The sequence below is a fragment of the Hypomesus transpacificus genome, chromosome 13 (genome assembly GCF_021917145.1).
Source record: "Hypomesus transpacificus isolate Combined female chromosome 13, fHypTra1, whole genome shotgun sequence".
NCBI classification, from domain to species: Eukaryota; Metazoa; Chordata; class Actinopteri; order Osmeriformes; family Osmeridae; genus Hypomesus; species Hypomesus transpacificus.
The window spans coordinates 4,814,760-4,829,367 of NC_061072.1; positions in this window are offsets into that span (position 1 = coordinate 4,814,760).

The window sequence follows — 14,608 nt, forward strand, 5'->3', positions numbered from 1 at the left end:
ACCTCTGCAAACCAGGGTGATCAGATGAGAAATGGCAAATTCGAGGCATCTTACAGTAACGGGGCTACGAGCCATTGCGATACATCCATTGTAAACATTAGTGCATGGTGCCGTCTCTCTCCTCCTCATGAGCATTTAAAGCTACAGACACTCAGAAACAGCCTGCAGACTGCTCGTAGTGGCTTTAATTATGCACCAAGGCTGAATTTTGGGAAAGAGACTTCAGATACAATATTAAGGTACCACTAAGGCCTATATAAAAGCATCTCATGTGACCTTTAAAAGATGGGCCATGCTCACTAACTCTACACAGTCCTCAGCTCACCCAAACGTGACTCTGAAGCGATTATGTCCTACTCGCTGGTCTTCGAGGTACGAATCCCTATGTGCCATACTGTACAGGTACGTCTATGTATTGAAAATACTGACAAAAATTGCACTGACGGGTGAGAAAAGGGATGAGCGTGACGAAGCTGCTGGGTTGAGGAGATCAATGGAGAAATGTCATTTGTCTTGTGGTTCTCCAGACAAAAGGGTTAGAGACTGTAAATGAAGTGTCCAAAGTACTCAAAAAAAACTGATGTAGACTTGCATAACGCAGTGGAATTGCTGGATAATATTCTTTAGATCTTATCTGACTTCTGGGGTGCTTTTGACCAGGTCAAAGCTACAGCCCAGACACTCGCAAACAAATGGGGGGCTAAAGACACATTTCAAAATGTACGAATAAAGAGGGTGAAGCGTCACTTTGACGAGCGCTTGGAAGATGTGCGTTTGTTGGATGCAGAAACGTATTTCAGAGTGCACATTTTCAATGCCAATCTTGACATCATAATCAGCCAGCTTTCCCAACAATTCAGTAGTATGCAAGCAATCTTTCATGTCTTTGATGCTTTACACCCCAGTTCACTTCAACTCGCAGGAGATGATGAGCTGTTTGGAAAGGCTAAAGTTTTGTCTGACCACATGACAGGGACATTGCGCCCACGTTTTCAGCGCAACTCCTATCATTCAGGTCCTGCTTTACAGATAGCAAAAATGCTGATAGTTGATAGTCACTCGGTTACATCAGCATTTGGCGAGGTGTGCACAGCTCTGCTATTGTTTCTTACAGTACCTGTGACCGTAGCCACAGCAGAGCAATCATTTTCTAAACTAAAGATGATTAAAGGAGTCATTGATTGCAAAACCGATTTTACTTTGTCATAGTTGAATAACGACAGTTCGGTGGGTAAAATGGACATTCAGTGAACCTCAAAGTCCATTGACACCTCTTTCCTATGCAAATCTCAAAATGATTTTTTTTTGCTGTAAAACGGTAGATTTAGAAAAAGCCAGTCAGTCCGGTGGCCAGCCTTTTTTTGACTCTAGTCTGTATCTTTGTCACGCCTCAAAATGTACATCCAGACCAGCCCACTCACTGGTGTTCTTGCCCAGTCCGAGGTAGCGTTGATCTCCGATACTAGTTCAGCTGCGCGCTGCTCTGTGTAGGCTACTTCTAAGGAATTACAAAGAAGATTTAACAAGGATATTGAAAATGGACCACGGTCGTAAAGGCTGTGTTCCAGGCTGTACAGGGGATGCTAACACTTATCATAGTCAAAGAACTTATATTGACAAGAAGTGAAAGCCAATAGAACGCTCCATTGCAACACTAGCGCCCAGTCGCAGCGCTACGCGTCTGGCATTTTGGGGTGAAAGCGACTCGGCAGTCCACTAGCTTGCTGTCCCTTTTGGCAATATCAGCTGCTTTGTTAAAAAAAAAATTATGATGACAAAACAGAATAACGTAATCACTAGACTAGTGATCATCAAATCCCTTTTAACAGTTTATTTCACAGACAAGTCTTCCACTTTTTCCCCCCAAAAAAGTTTGGTTTGAAATTCTTTAAAGCGCATTTTCTATTGTTCTGATTTGGCTGTGAGATTTGCTGATTTTGGGTGTCCAAGATATGGATTAATTTCAGTAAATCAAGCAATGCTGCAAGACCCAGTGAACTGTAGAGCTAAACGTCTTGTGCTTCTATACCCTTTATCATAGTCTTCCCAAGGAGCCAAACATTCGACAGTCATGGCTGCTGTTTGTCAATGAGAAGATCCCGGCAAGACCCAGTGAACTGTAGAGCTAAACGTCTTGTGCTTCTATACCCTTTATCATAGTCTTCCCAAGGAGCCAAACATTCGACAGTCATGGCTGCTGTTTGTCAATGAGAAGATCCCGGCGAAGTTCGACACTCAATTTGTGATTTGCTCTAAACATTTCACCTAAGACAGTTTTGTCAACCTTGGACAATTTCAAGCAGGATTTGCTAAGAAGCTGAACCTGAAATGAGGTGCTGTTTGAGCTGTAAGCTGTAAGTAACTAACAGTTAGCCTATTAGCAATGCTAACGTTTCCTGTATCTAGCATAGGTAGAATGCTAAATATGTTTCTAAACACATCAACATAGTTCTACCTTACTTAGCAAATGGCTCTAGCTAGACTAGCTGTAGTCAGCATTAGAAGGGAAGTTTCCGAAAAAATAGCCAAAAAACTAATACCAGTATAGCTTAATGCTAACCCCTGTCTAGATTATCTATTTGAAAGAACTGGAGAAAGGCTAGATAAAGGATACGTTAACATTGCTACCCAGGTAGCAAAATGTGTCTGACCCATCTCTGGGCCACATCCTTGCTCCAGTTATGGCCCAGTCCTGGCTCGGTCCCAGGCCCAAAAATGGTCCATACTGAAAACAGACACATATGATGTGTTCTGGCCCAGATGCGGCCCCCACCCTGTAAAATTGTAATATTGTGTTATGTGGCCCAGGTCTGGCCCAGACACTGTAAGACAGATATGGCTGAGTGTCGGCTTGGTCCCCAGCCCAGTTCTGGCCAAAACACTTTAAAGCATTGTGTATTGTGTTATGTGGCCCAGGTCTGGCCCAGACACTGTTAGATAGATATGGCTGAGTGTCGGCTTGGTCCCCGCCCCAGTTCTGGCTGACTGTTGGCTTGTTCCCCGGGACAGATGTGGCCCAAAAATAGCTACATGTATTCATTTTAGAAGGAAAACATAAATGCAATGATTTTAAAATATATAGTCTTTCATAAAAAATATAGTTCACTATTTCCTATCAGGAAAATGTATATAAAAAAAATATATATCTTACATTATCTCTCACACCCACCCACCCATGTTACAACCATTTTAAAACACTATGGACAAATCACAATAAAAAATTATTTATTCAACTTATGTACAGCAAAACAGAGATTGAGAAAAAAAACTGATTAAGAAACAATTGAAAATAGAAAAACCAACCAACAAACTGATTAATATATTATATATATATATTATATATATATAAAGTGAGTCAGGTGGCTGAGCGGTGAGGGAATCGGGCTGGTAGTCTGAGGGTCGCCAGTTCGATTCCCGGCTGAGCCAAATGACGTTGTGTCCTTGGGCAAGGCACTTCACCCTGCTTGCCTCGGGGGAATGTCCCTGTACTTACTGTAAGTCGCTCTGGATAAGAGCGTCTGCTAAATGACTAAATGTATGTAAATATATATACACATTTAAAGACCCTCCTTTAGCATGCGTCTCTTTCTTCCTCCCTCCCGATCCGATGCCAGCTGAAGCAACCTCTTCATGGTGGCCTCAATGTCCGCCTCAGCAGCATTGGCTGTGAGGGGATTTCTTCTAACAGCAGCTTTGAAATAAAGCAATACATTTTGTAAGATCACTGTGAAATCTCAAGCATTGGTTATGCTTCGACTGGTCATTTTTGCACAGGTTTGAATGCGCAGCCAACGTGCACATGCACACATGTAAATAGACACTCACGCATACAGACATTCCTTGCCTCCAAGTTATCCATTATGCACACCTAGCCGTGGATTAGTCCTTACATATCATCTGGAAGAGACAGGTAATTATGTTGGTAAACAGATGTACTTACCAATCACAACCGCCCTGAGCTGCTGATTGGCCAGGGATGTTTTTTCATTGAGTCCCCGCCAGTTGATCCTGATGGCGAGAGAGTTGGAAATGACCCTTTTCAATATTCTCCATGTGCAATCGCGCACATCTGCCCCCCCCAATCAGTCCCAACCAGTTGACCTGAAACAGTTAAAAAATACTATTATATATTTATGTGATCATTGTGAAAGAAATCATGAATAAACATCAGCTGTGTCTGCAGACCTGACCTGTGTGTTTTCCATGTTTTCCTCCTCTACCAAAAATGTGAATTGTTCCCTCATATCAAAGTGGTGTTTCAGTAGCTGTGTAATAGTGTAATTGTTACGGGATTAAATAAATATAAATTCTCACCAGTCTTTGGTTGTACTCAGGACTCTGGAGTTTTTCGTCCAGACTGAGGACGGTCTCGCAGAGGCAGTGGACCTTCCTCAATGTTGCCTGGTTGGACCTGCACCTCTCGGTGCTGGAGAAGCCGAAGAATTTGGTTTTGTTGGTCCAGCACCATTTCTAATTTGATCAGGACCTCCCTCAGTATGGCTATAATATAGAAGTTTAACAATAATGTTTTTAGATAGATACACTACAAACCTATACAACTCCATCCTCAAGGCCCATTCACACCAAGGAGGATAACAATAACTAAGATACAGTTTTAGAAATTATTCTGTAAAAAAAACAATAGTCCACACCACAACGATAACTAACGGAACAATATAGTTTGGATCACTTTCAAAACTATGTCCAGAAAACACAAATGCCAGTAATATGGCTGAGAAGTAATCACTATTGACCCTACCTGGTTCTGCTGATTGCTGCACTACAAGAAAACAATATATTAAGGTCTACAAAATGAATTCCTACAAAGGAAAGTCAATCAGAAAACAAAAGAATACACTCACATGCTGAATTGATAGGCTCCCAATTTGACAGGAGCTCTGAAAAAGAGCTGTCTCGTGTTGCTGCTGCCAAATTGGGGATGGTGGGGACTGCAGGGTAGGCAATCGGGGGGGCAGGTAGACATGATATTTTAGGGGCCGGCTCGTCTTCTGAATTCTCTTCAGGGGTGCCAATCCGGACAGCTAAGGCATCAGTGAGAACCCTCTGCCTCCTCGTGCTTCCACCAAGGGGTTGCTAACAACCAATGACAACAAACCGAGGCTATCCAAAATCCAAGCACCAGAAATCTACACAATATTAACTTAAGCATCAACCAGACAATGGCAAAACAACCTCCCCAATTCCAGGGAGTCTCCAATCAAATTCTTGGCTAGCCTCTATATTTTACAACCAGGCTCAAGACATCAAGCTTGTAAAGGTAATCATGCACCAGAGGTAAAAAGATTGTGGAGATGCTACTGGCTTTATTACCCGCTCAGTAGAATGGTGAAGAGATTGCTGACTACAACATTCCTATCTATGCGTTTTTTGGTGCTACATAAACAACTGACTCTACTGGACAGAGAACCAAATGGGGAAAGGACTGTCTATATATTCTATATATTCATGAGCATACCATAAAAGGAGAAAACCTAGCGTTTTTTCCCGGGAAAATTTCAGAGGATGTATCAGGGGGCATAGAACAGCACCCGGGCCATTTTCGGCCCAACCGATGTTACATACCCTATTTGGAGACATTAAGGAACAATGAGAAATACCCCCAAAACCCAGTCAATCACCCCTTTAAGACCTACCTTTGTTGATTCAATGTCATAATAAAAATAAGTTACTTTGCGTATAAGCCTAATATTGTAGGAGGACGTTTTTTGTCATTGGTTGCAGCAGATGAGGCGCTGCCTGTGGATCCACTGTCGAGGGTCTGCTCCCAAAAATCCATGCAAATGTTAGTAATTCACAATTATTACCCCCTGAATAAGATGTTTTAATGATTTCCCATGTGTTTGTCTATCTGCTCATTAACCCTGTAAAGCCTGACACATCAAACAATGTCCAGAAAATTCTGATTTTTTGATATTATAGTGTTTATTGGACCTTTAGTCAAAACACATTAAAACATTTGTAAAAAAGTTTGTACATATATGATATTTCATTTGTATCATATTTGATACATTAGGCATATTTGTCAATTTATCGATCACAAAAATATTTTTTCATTTAACAAAAACATATGATTTTCACTCCTTTTGGAACATTTGGAACATTTCAGTCTGTCGGTTCTTCTTTCTTCAGTAACCTGAACCTTTTTACAGTCTTTTCATTTTTACTTGTGGTATGTAAAAAAACAGTTTCTGTCCTTGTTCAGGCAAAGATGGACTTTACATTTCCCACAGTACACATGGGAGAAGTGATTGCCTGTGCAGTGCTTGCATCTCTGCCTGGTTTCCCATGTTGGGAGGTGATCTCTGCCATCCTTTCTGACATCAGGGGGCACACCAGCGTTTGGCCTTTTGCGGGGGGGTGCTGTGTCTGGTTCTGAAGAGGAAAGTGGTCTGCCGCACTTGATTCTGCCCTTTCCTGCGCTTGTCAGAGAAGTGGCAACAGAAGCCTGAAACCTTCGCAAGGGCATGGGTTTCCTCTGTGGCTCCAGTTTCTTTTGGTCTCTTCTGTAGAGGTTCCAGGCATTGATGACTGCCATTGTGACAGTGTGCCACCAAATGTACATATACCATCTGCGGGATCTGAAGCTGAACTTGTAAAGTGCAGACAGCATATCGAGCAGGTCAACACCTCCCATGAACTTGTTGTACGCCTCAACAATGGCTGGTCTGGGAACCATTACGGAACATTTGGATTTTCGATCCCAGCGTTTCACACTTCCCAGGGGTTCAATGCCAACAAACGAAGAAAGTAGGTTCACAGCTTTGTTGTCACACCATCTTACAATGATGTTGTCTTCCTGGTTTACTCTTGAATCCCATGAGCCTCTCCCCTTTTTCTTCATTTCCTTTTCTTCCATCATGTTGCAGTCTCTTACTCTATTCATTCGGACTGTGCCGATGTAGTGGATTCCTCTTTTTTTAAGGTGCTCAACCAGTGGAACTGATGTGAAATAGTTGTCTGCAAAAACCTTGTGGTTTTTTCCCGCTGGAAGAGTTTATGTCATTTTCAGGACAACATCTCCAGTAATACCTACGTCTGACTTTTCTTTTAGTGGATTTTCTGCACCTTGACAAACATCAAAATCATAAAGAAAGCCACTTTGTCCAGCACGTCCACCATTTGTGAGGTTTTGCGGGCATGTAGACACGTAGATGGGATTTTCCCTTGAATGGCACCATTATTTCATCTACTGCATGACATTCCTCAGGAGGTGTGCAAAGGAACTGTTCTCTGAGTTGTTGTAGCCATGGCCTGAGTTTCCACAATTTGTCTTTCTTTGCATCATCAGACACATTGAGGTTATCCTGAAAGTGAATCATTGTCAGCAATTTCAAAAATCGATCTCGAGACATGACATCACAAACTGTGGGGTGCTTTGTTTCCTTCTCCCAATACGCTCGTACATTGGGCATCTGTAATAACCCCATGTGCAGGTACATACCAAGAACCTGCTCAATTTCTTTGGCAGTTGTGTTGACTGACTTTCCCTCTTTCTGTACACTATACAAGTTTGTTTGTTCTACAATTTCTTGCAGCATTTCATCAGTAACAAACTGTTTGAAATACATGTATGGTGTCCAGGTACACCTGTCTTCTGTGGCTTCCTCAACACATCCATTAAATTCAACAGCTGGAGGTTCAAATTGTACTTTTCTCCACCTGTATTCTTTCCTTTTCACTTTACCCCTTACTGACAGTTTTTTGTTGTATCCTGTGTTGTTGGGCCCTCTGCCTCTGTACTCAATTGCTCTACACTTTCATCTTGCAGTGCTGGGCCCTCTACTTCTGCGCTAGTCTGGTCAACACTTTCATCGCGCAAGTCTTCCTCCTCGCTACTATCTGAGCTTCCGTCATTAGGACACCATTCTTCCTCCTCATCATGATCTTCCCCTAACTGCTCAATGTCACTTGAATCGCCATCAATAATCATGCTGATGACATTTTGAACATTGTACCTTTTTGCCATCTAAAAGTAAATACATAAAACAAATGATTGTTTACTCTGAATATATTTTTAAATTGACCAATACAACACATGATTATGATATATTAAAATATTATATATATATATAAAATCCATATGAATTCTACTCTAAATATATCTTAACATGACATTCTCACTTTTAATTTGTTTAAAAATGAACAAAATAGTGTATCTGGCATTGTGATATTACATAAACCAGATTGCGTCATGAAATACAGTAGAATGGCTATGACCGGAAAAAGAGGTAAAATATTACTTTATATACCTGGGGTATCATATTTGATACATATGTTTTCAACCCGATTTTACTATAAAATAATGAATAAAACATGAATTAATTATAGGTTGCTTCAACACAGTAAATATTAATACTGAAAAATCTGAAACACTATAAATGTTATTCTTACCGTAACTTTAACAAAATTAGCAACGAAGTCCCTGCCGAAAACGAACGAGTCACTTCGTGACGGCGGCCATTTTGGAAAGGGTATTCAAATGCCTGCTACTGCTTGCAGTGCATTTAAAAATACACTAGATGGCAGAAGACATGTATAGGATCGTATGCAACAGGTTTTTCAGGATAATATTGCTCATGATAATGACGTAGAGGCCTCTGAAACTCATGTATCAAATATGATACAAATGGCGTTACAGGGTTAAATACTGTTCCTCCAAAATCAGCTTAATCGATGAAATACTGTTTTCATTAAAACATATTGTTGCAACCCTTAATTGTACATCATAAGTACATTTCCGTAAGCCTCGCTAAGCTCAACACTCAATAATTTCACCTGACGATAGGTCGGTAAGGGGCCCGTTGGTGAGATCTGCACTCGGGCCCGCCAAGTCATTGTTACGGCGCTGTTGGGAAGCCCCATTCAAGTGAAAGGAACATTCTACAGCGTTAAGAACAGCTATGTAATAATTACAACTAACTCTATTGAACAATTTAATAATCAGGCTGTGGCCGCCTACTGAAAAGAACATAGGCTAGATAATCAGTGTGGGACTAGTTTAAGTCCACTTGTTAACTTTTTTGAAGGCAAAATCACGAATGAAATCGTTGAAGTCAATTTGGCCAACCAGGTCAAACTCGGTTGACTTCACAGTCAAGAAGTTCAATCTTGTCTCCGAAGACGGTTTCGTCCGAGCTTTGAAAACAACCAGTTTTTACTTAAAGTGACTTTAAAGCGAGGCCATGACAGTAATGCTTCTAACTAAAATATGTACATATATTTCAGGATGTGGTGCATCCCTGTGGTGCATCCCTGGGAACAATCACTTTGGATCTGAAATAAAGTGGTCTTGTGGCACAACTTGCCCCTGGTGTGGGGTAAATTGTGCCTTTAGAGAGAATACATTGGGGTAAATTGTGCCATTGATTATTGAATGTAAAACTGTATATTTCCATCTCAGAAACTGTGATGCTATATAAAAGCTAGACAAAATCAATACAAAATTACTAATTTAAGGTTTATTTTAAGTTATTTTACAACATCAGAGGCCGATTTTCTACAAGCCAATTGCGCCTCATGAGCACATCACAGACATCACCAACCTGCAGAGACTCAGAGTCCCCCCCCGGGACGCAATCAGAACAGGGCGATATGCACCTGTCTCAACCAGTAATGACCATTGGACAGTCTGTCGCTAGCTCTAAATTCAAAATCCCAGATTTCCAGGAGATTGTATAGCATTTGCGGGCGTCAGGGAGCCCCTATTGAAATGCGGGAGACTCCCCGAACTTCCGGGAGACTTGGGATGTCTGACTTCAAAGTTCAATTTTCTTAAAGGTCACATGACATGAAAACTTCACTTAAGGAGGTTATTTAACATTAATATGAGTTCACCTAGCCTGCCTTTGGTCCCCTAGTGGTTAGAATGTTCGATAGGTGTAAACCAAGCATTGGGTGTTCTTCTCCGCCTTTGATAAAATGAAGGCTCAATTGCTCTGTTTGAAAATCTCCTCCTTGTGACGTCACAAGGAGGAAGGTTACCTCCCCTCTCTGCTTTGCCCGCCCAGATAATCTGGGCCATGAGAAACTGAGCTACGACCGTGCAAGGGCGAGTGCAATATCGTTTTTTCCTGGAGAGACATCATGGTGAGCAAACGAACGAAGCGTAACAGTTGCTCATCCGGGCCTCTGCACAACCAGTATCTTAATTTTATTTTCGCTGGATATGCGCCAACACAACTTCCCAAAGTTTTGCATGCCTGCGCCAAGCATTTCAGCCCAACTGTTTCCACTATTTGGGACAATACAAAGCTGGCCTTGCTGAAATTAAATTCTGGATCATTACTATCTCTCCTTGGTCAAGCTACATACCTTGGACAAGTAAGTTAACTAACGTTATATAATTTTGTTGCTTTACTGTATATGGTTACCTAGCTTGCTACCCTTAGAATGTGGCTGTAACATTAGCTCTGCAGCTAACAGCTGAGTTACTGTTGCTAATGTAGGTACACTTGCACATAGCGATTCATGTTGTTTTATTGTAACTTGCTTAACTACATGCTCTTATGGTTCTTCCCTTTGGCACTTATTTTTTGGTTATTCACAAATTGTGATTCATGTTTTGGCTACCCGCAATGCACTTTGTAAAGCTTTTTTGAACTTAAATGTGTCTACCTCTCATGCAATGAGGCTCTCTTCTTTACAGCAGTGGTTCTCAATCCTGGTTCTCGGGACCCCCTACCCTGCATGTTTTAGATATTTCCCTGCTCCAACACACCTGATTCAAATAAATGGGCCTGATAACGACCCATTAATTTGAATCAGGCGTGTTTGAAGAGGGAAACATCTAAAACATGCAGGGCAGGGGGTCCCGAGGACCAGGATTGAGAACCACTGCTTTACAGGATGAGTAAAATAACTGACTCTTCAAAAATGTGTGGTCCCATGACCAATTTCTTCTATGGTTCCCTAGAAACAGGGGGTGGCACAACTTCCCCGCTGGCACAACTTACGCCACTCTCCCCTACAAGATTGCGAGAGGCTGTGCGCATCTCAACAGTTGACAGGGTATGCAGATTAGTCAAGAACCCAAATTGACCAGGGATTGAGAGTTCTCCATAGGCATTGCTTCTCTGGCGCAGCATGCTCACTAGAGTGTCATTGATTACATAAAACACCTCAGCCTGAAATGTTGCACTTCCAGTGAGGATGTGATCATCCGGGTGCCTGCTTTATCAGCTCACTTCTTTCATGTCACTTGGCGCGTTGCCTGTAGAGGTGGGAATTGGCAAAAAATGTGACGATTCGATAATATTGCAATATTTGGGCCACGATTCCGTATTATTGCGATTCTTAACATATATGTGTAAATATTGCGATTCGATTCTGCGCTACATTGCGATTCATGTCCCCCATATTATTCAAAGACATTACAAAAAATAAGGATAATAAGACTGCTCAACTCACTTTAAATGTCACATTTAATTGTGTGAACAACATTATCTTCTACACAGAAGTGCAAAAACCTAGGAGGGTAGTGCAAAAACATTGTCCTTGAACATTCAGGATACAGGACCTTTGTAATTATTTTCTGAATAAGACACCTCTCACATGAACGCTGAGCTCCCAGCACATAACTAATTATTTAAATACAATAGAGTAACAGAAAGCAGACATAATAGAGAAACATAAACCTGAGAATAAACATATAAATAAGAGTAACTTAGAGCTTCAATCAAATTGGGAAAAATTAAAAAAATGTGTACTGCTAGAGTCCAGTCGGCTGCAAGGTCGTGAACCAAATTCATTTGGGACTCTTGGCATTTTTGTTCAGAAAAAGGAGTTGGTCAACATGCTCAGGTGTTTAAGTGCTCCTCTGGGCCGTTACTATCTCTCCTGCAGTGGAGAACACCCTTTCAGCAGACACTAGTGCCTGGAATGCTCAGGTATCTTTTAGCGAGTGTGGCTAGGAAAGGATACGTTGTCTCATGAGCTTTCCACCAGTTGAGGGGGTTTTCTTCTAGTGGCAGTGGAGAAGCCTCCTGGTATCTCTTCACTTCCTCTTCAGCTTGGGAAAATGCTGACTTTTGTGGGGCTGTGGTAGAAAATGTTTGTCCCAGTAAATCAGCTAGCCCAAATCTTCTTTTAGGTTGTGGCTCTTCAAGCACCTCAAGATCCTGTCCATCCATTTCTACTCCAGAGGCACTCCCGGTCTTTTCTTGCCTAATAGTGGGCTGTAGAGAAACATTTGATAGATGTTAAAAGAAAACATATCTCAGGTTTGAAATAGCTGTGGAATGCTTAATGTAATTGCTGATTTTGAAGAAAATAATGCTAACCAGTAACCAGATGAACGTAGTCTTGGTTTAAAACATTAATGTCATTTTCGTTGAGGGTGCAGATATCACTGACTGACCTCCTGACCTCAGAGGACAACAGAGCTGCACAGATCGCTTGTTGTTGTTCCAAGAAACATTCAAGCATTTCGTACCCCCTGTTCCAACGGGTCGCAACATCGGTCTTGAGCTTGTGAGTGGGGAGGTCCAGAAGCTTTTATTCTTGCTCCAACCAAGGTTATTATAGTTTGGAATTTTTCACAAGTTTTTATTTTTAATTAGTTTTGACTTTTTGTTTTCAATTTCAGTTTAGTTTTAATTAGTTTTTAAAGCAGGTTTGCTAGTTTAGTTTAGGTTTTGAAAATGCTTAGTTTTAGTTTAGTTTTTATTAGTTTCAGTATTAGTTTTAGTCTTTACCGCAGAATGTAACAGACCAGGGGGGGGGGGGGCAGTCAAGGAAGCTTCATTTTTTGCTTCCAAAACAAAATGAAAAACCCAGTGGAACAGCCATCCACAAAAGACAACTAGGAAATATGTGTCAGTCAGTGTGTTTGTGTCATCAATCAGAAAAATTCCACTGGACACAACAATATCAACCACAGAACATAAAATGTAGATATGGGAACAAATATGTAAACAGTCTACACAAGATACAATAGCCAATAGACTAAAGACACACGTGAACAGCATGTACTAAACCCTTTAATGAGCCACACATGACATTGCTTGGGAGCTGGGAGTCTCAGAGCACTCAATCAAAAAAAAAATGCATCGATTAATTTAGATGAACCAACTCAAAATGAACTAATCAATGAATTGGACTGGCCAGCACTAGTAAGTAAGACACTCATAGCTGATGTGATTTGCTTTTCTATGTTAAATTTACATAGCCTTGTGTCCAACATGTAAACAAAAAAAGTCCCTTACATTATGAATGAGTCAGCAGCTTTCAAGTGTGTGTGTGTGTGTGTGTGTGTGAGAGTGTGTGTGTGTGCGTGTACGTGTACATGTATGTGTGATGGGTGTACTTCAGTCAAGCAACAATTTCTTGTTGATCTTGAGGAAAACACATTGCTCCAGAGATGTGGTTGTTCTGTTTCTCAGGCCAGAGGACAGCAGTCCACACACAGAGAAAATGCGCTCCACAAAGGCTTGTGAGGCAGGGGCACTTACAAGATCCAATGCCACAGGGGCAAGGTTTGGATAGACCGCCTCTCTTGATCTCCAGAACTGCAATGGTGTCTCATTAAACACACCCTGTTTGACGTAGTTTACATATTTCTTCATTTCGGTCAACAGTCTATCGGTCATATTAGGCTGATTTGTGGAGGACACATTGAGCCCTATACGGGATGCAAGGAAGTGGTATTTTTGAAGGACAGCAGGAGAGGATCCTGTTGGAGTTTGAGTGGCCCTTGCATTGCCAGTGGCAACATCTAACTGAGAAGCAGTAGCTGGGTTATACTGAGCTGCCAGGTTCTGCACAAAGGACTGTGCTGCCTTCCTCAGTGGCTCTGTGCACTGAAAGAAAGGGAATTGGTGGTTTGTTCAAACTATACATATTATTTTAATATATACTACATGATTTGTTAAAGTTTCTCTTCCAAACATGTTTAAATCTAGTAGTATTACTATAATCTCGGGACTTGTGTAATCTGTATATCTATATCATGTTGAGAGAAATTAATTTAGTTAGGTCTGGGCAGTGTCTGTCCCTCCCCCACTCACGTCGGGTACGTGCCTGCGCATGCGCTTAGAAACGCGCCAATTCTCTGAATATTTTCAGTTGGAATTTCATTTTCATGCTGTGTCACTGAAGAGAAGATCGGATTTCATAGAAACAGAAAAAAAAGTCAAATATAGATCTCCGCGGTAAGTGAGAACGTTTTTAATGTGAAACATTGTCATACTGACAGCTGAGCTGTCCCCGCATTGAAATCGCCAGTTAGTACTAACCTAGCTAACACAAATATACGAGGACTTAAACTAATTCTCTCTCTCTTTGTGCAGTGAATGTTGAAGTGTAAGGCGTGTACAACTTCTGCTTTAAGTAAGTCTGAACTTCTGAATCATTATAAACTAAAACATGTTCATTTTGGACTCACCTCTCGCTATCCCTGTACATATTTGACCTGTCCATACTCATTTAAAACATGGAATGCTTTAATTGTTCACCATAATAGAGTGCATTCCACACAAGTTTCTCAGAAACCAACAGCGCTTTCTGTATTTTGTTGTCACTTATGTGCATGTAAGGATTTAGCAACAGAAATAACCTACTTTAGTCATATTACCACACATCTTAAGAGGAA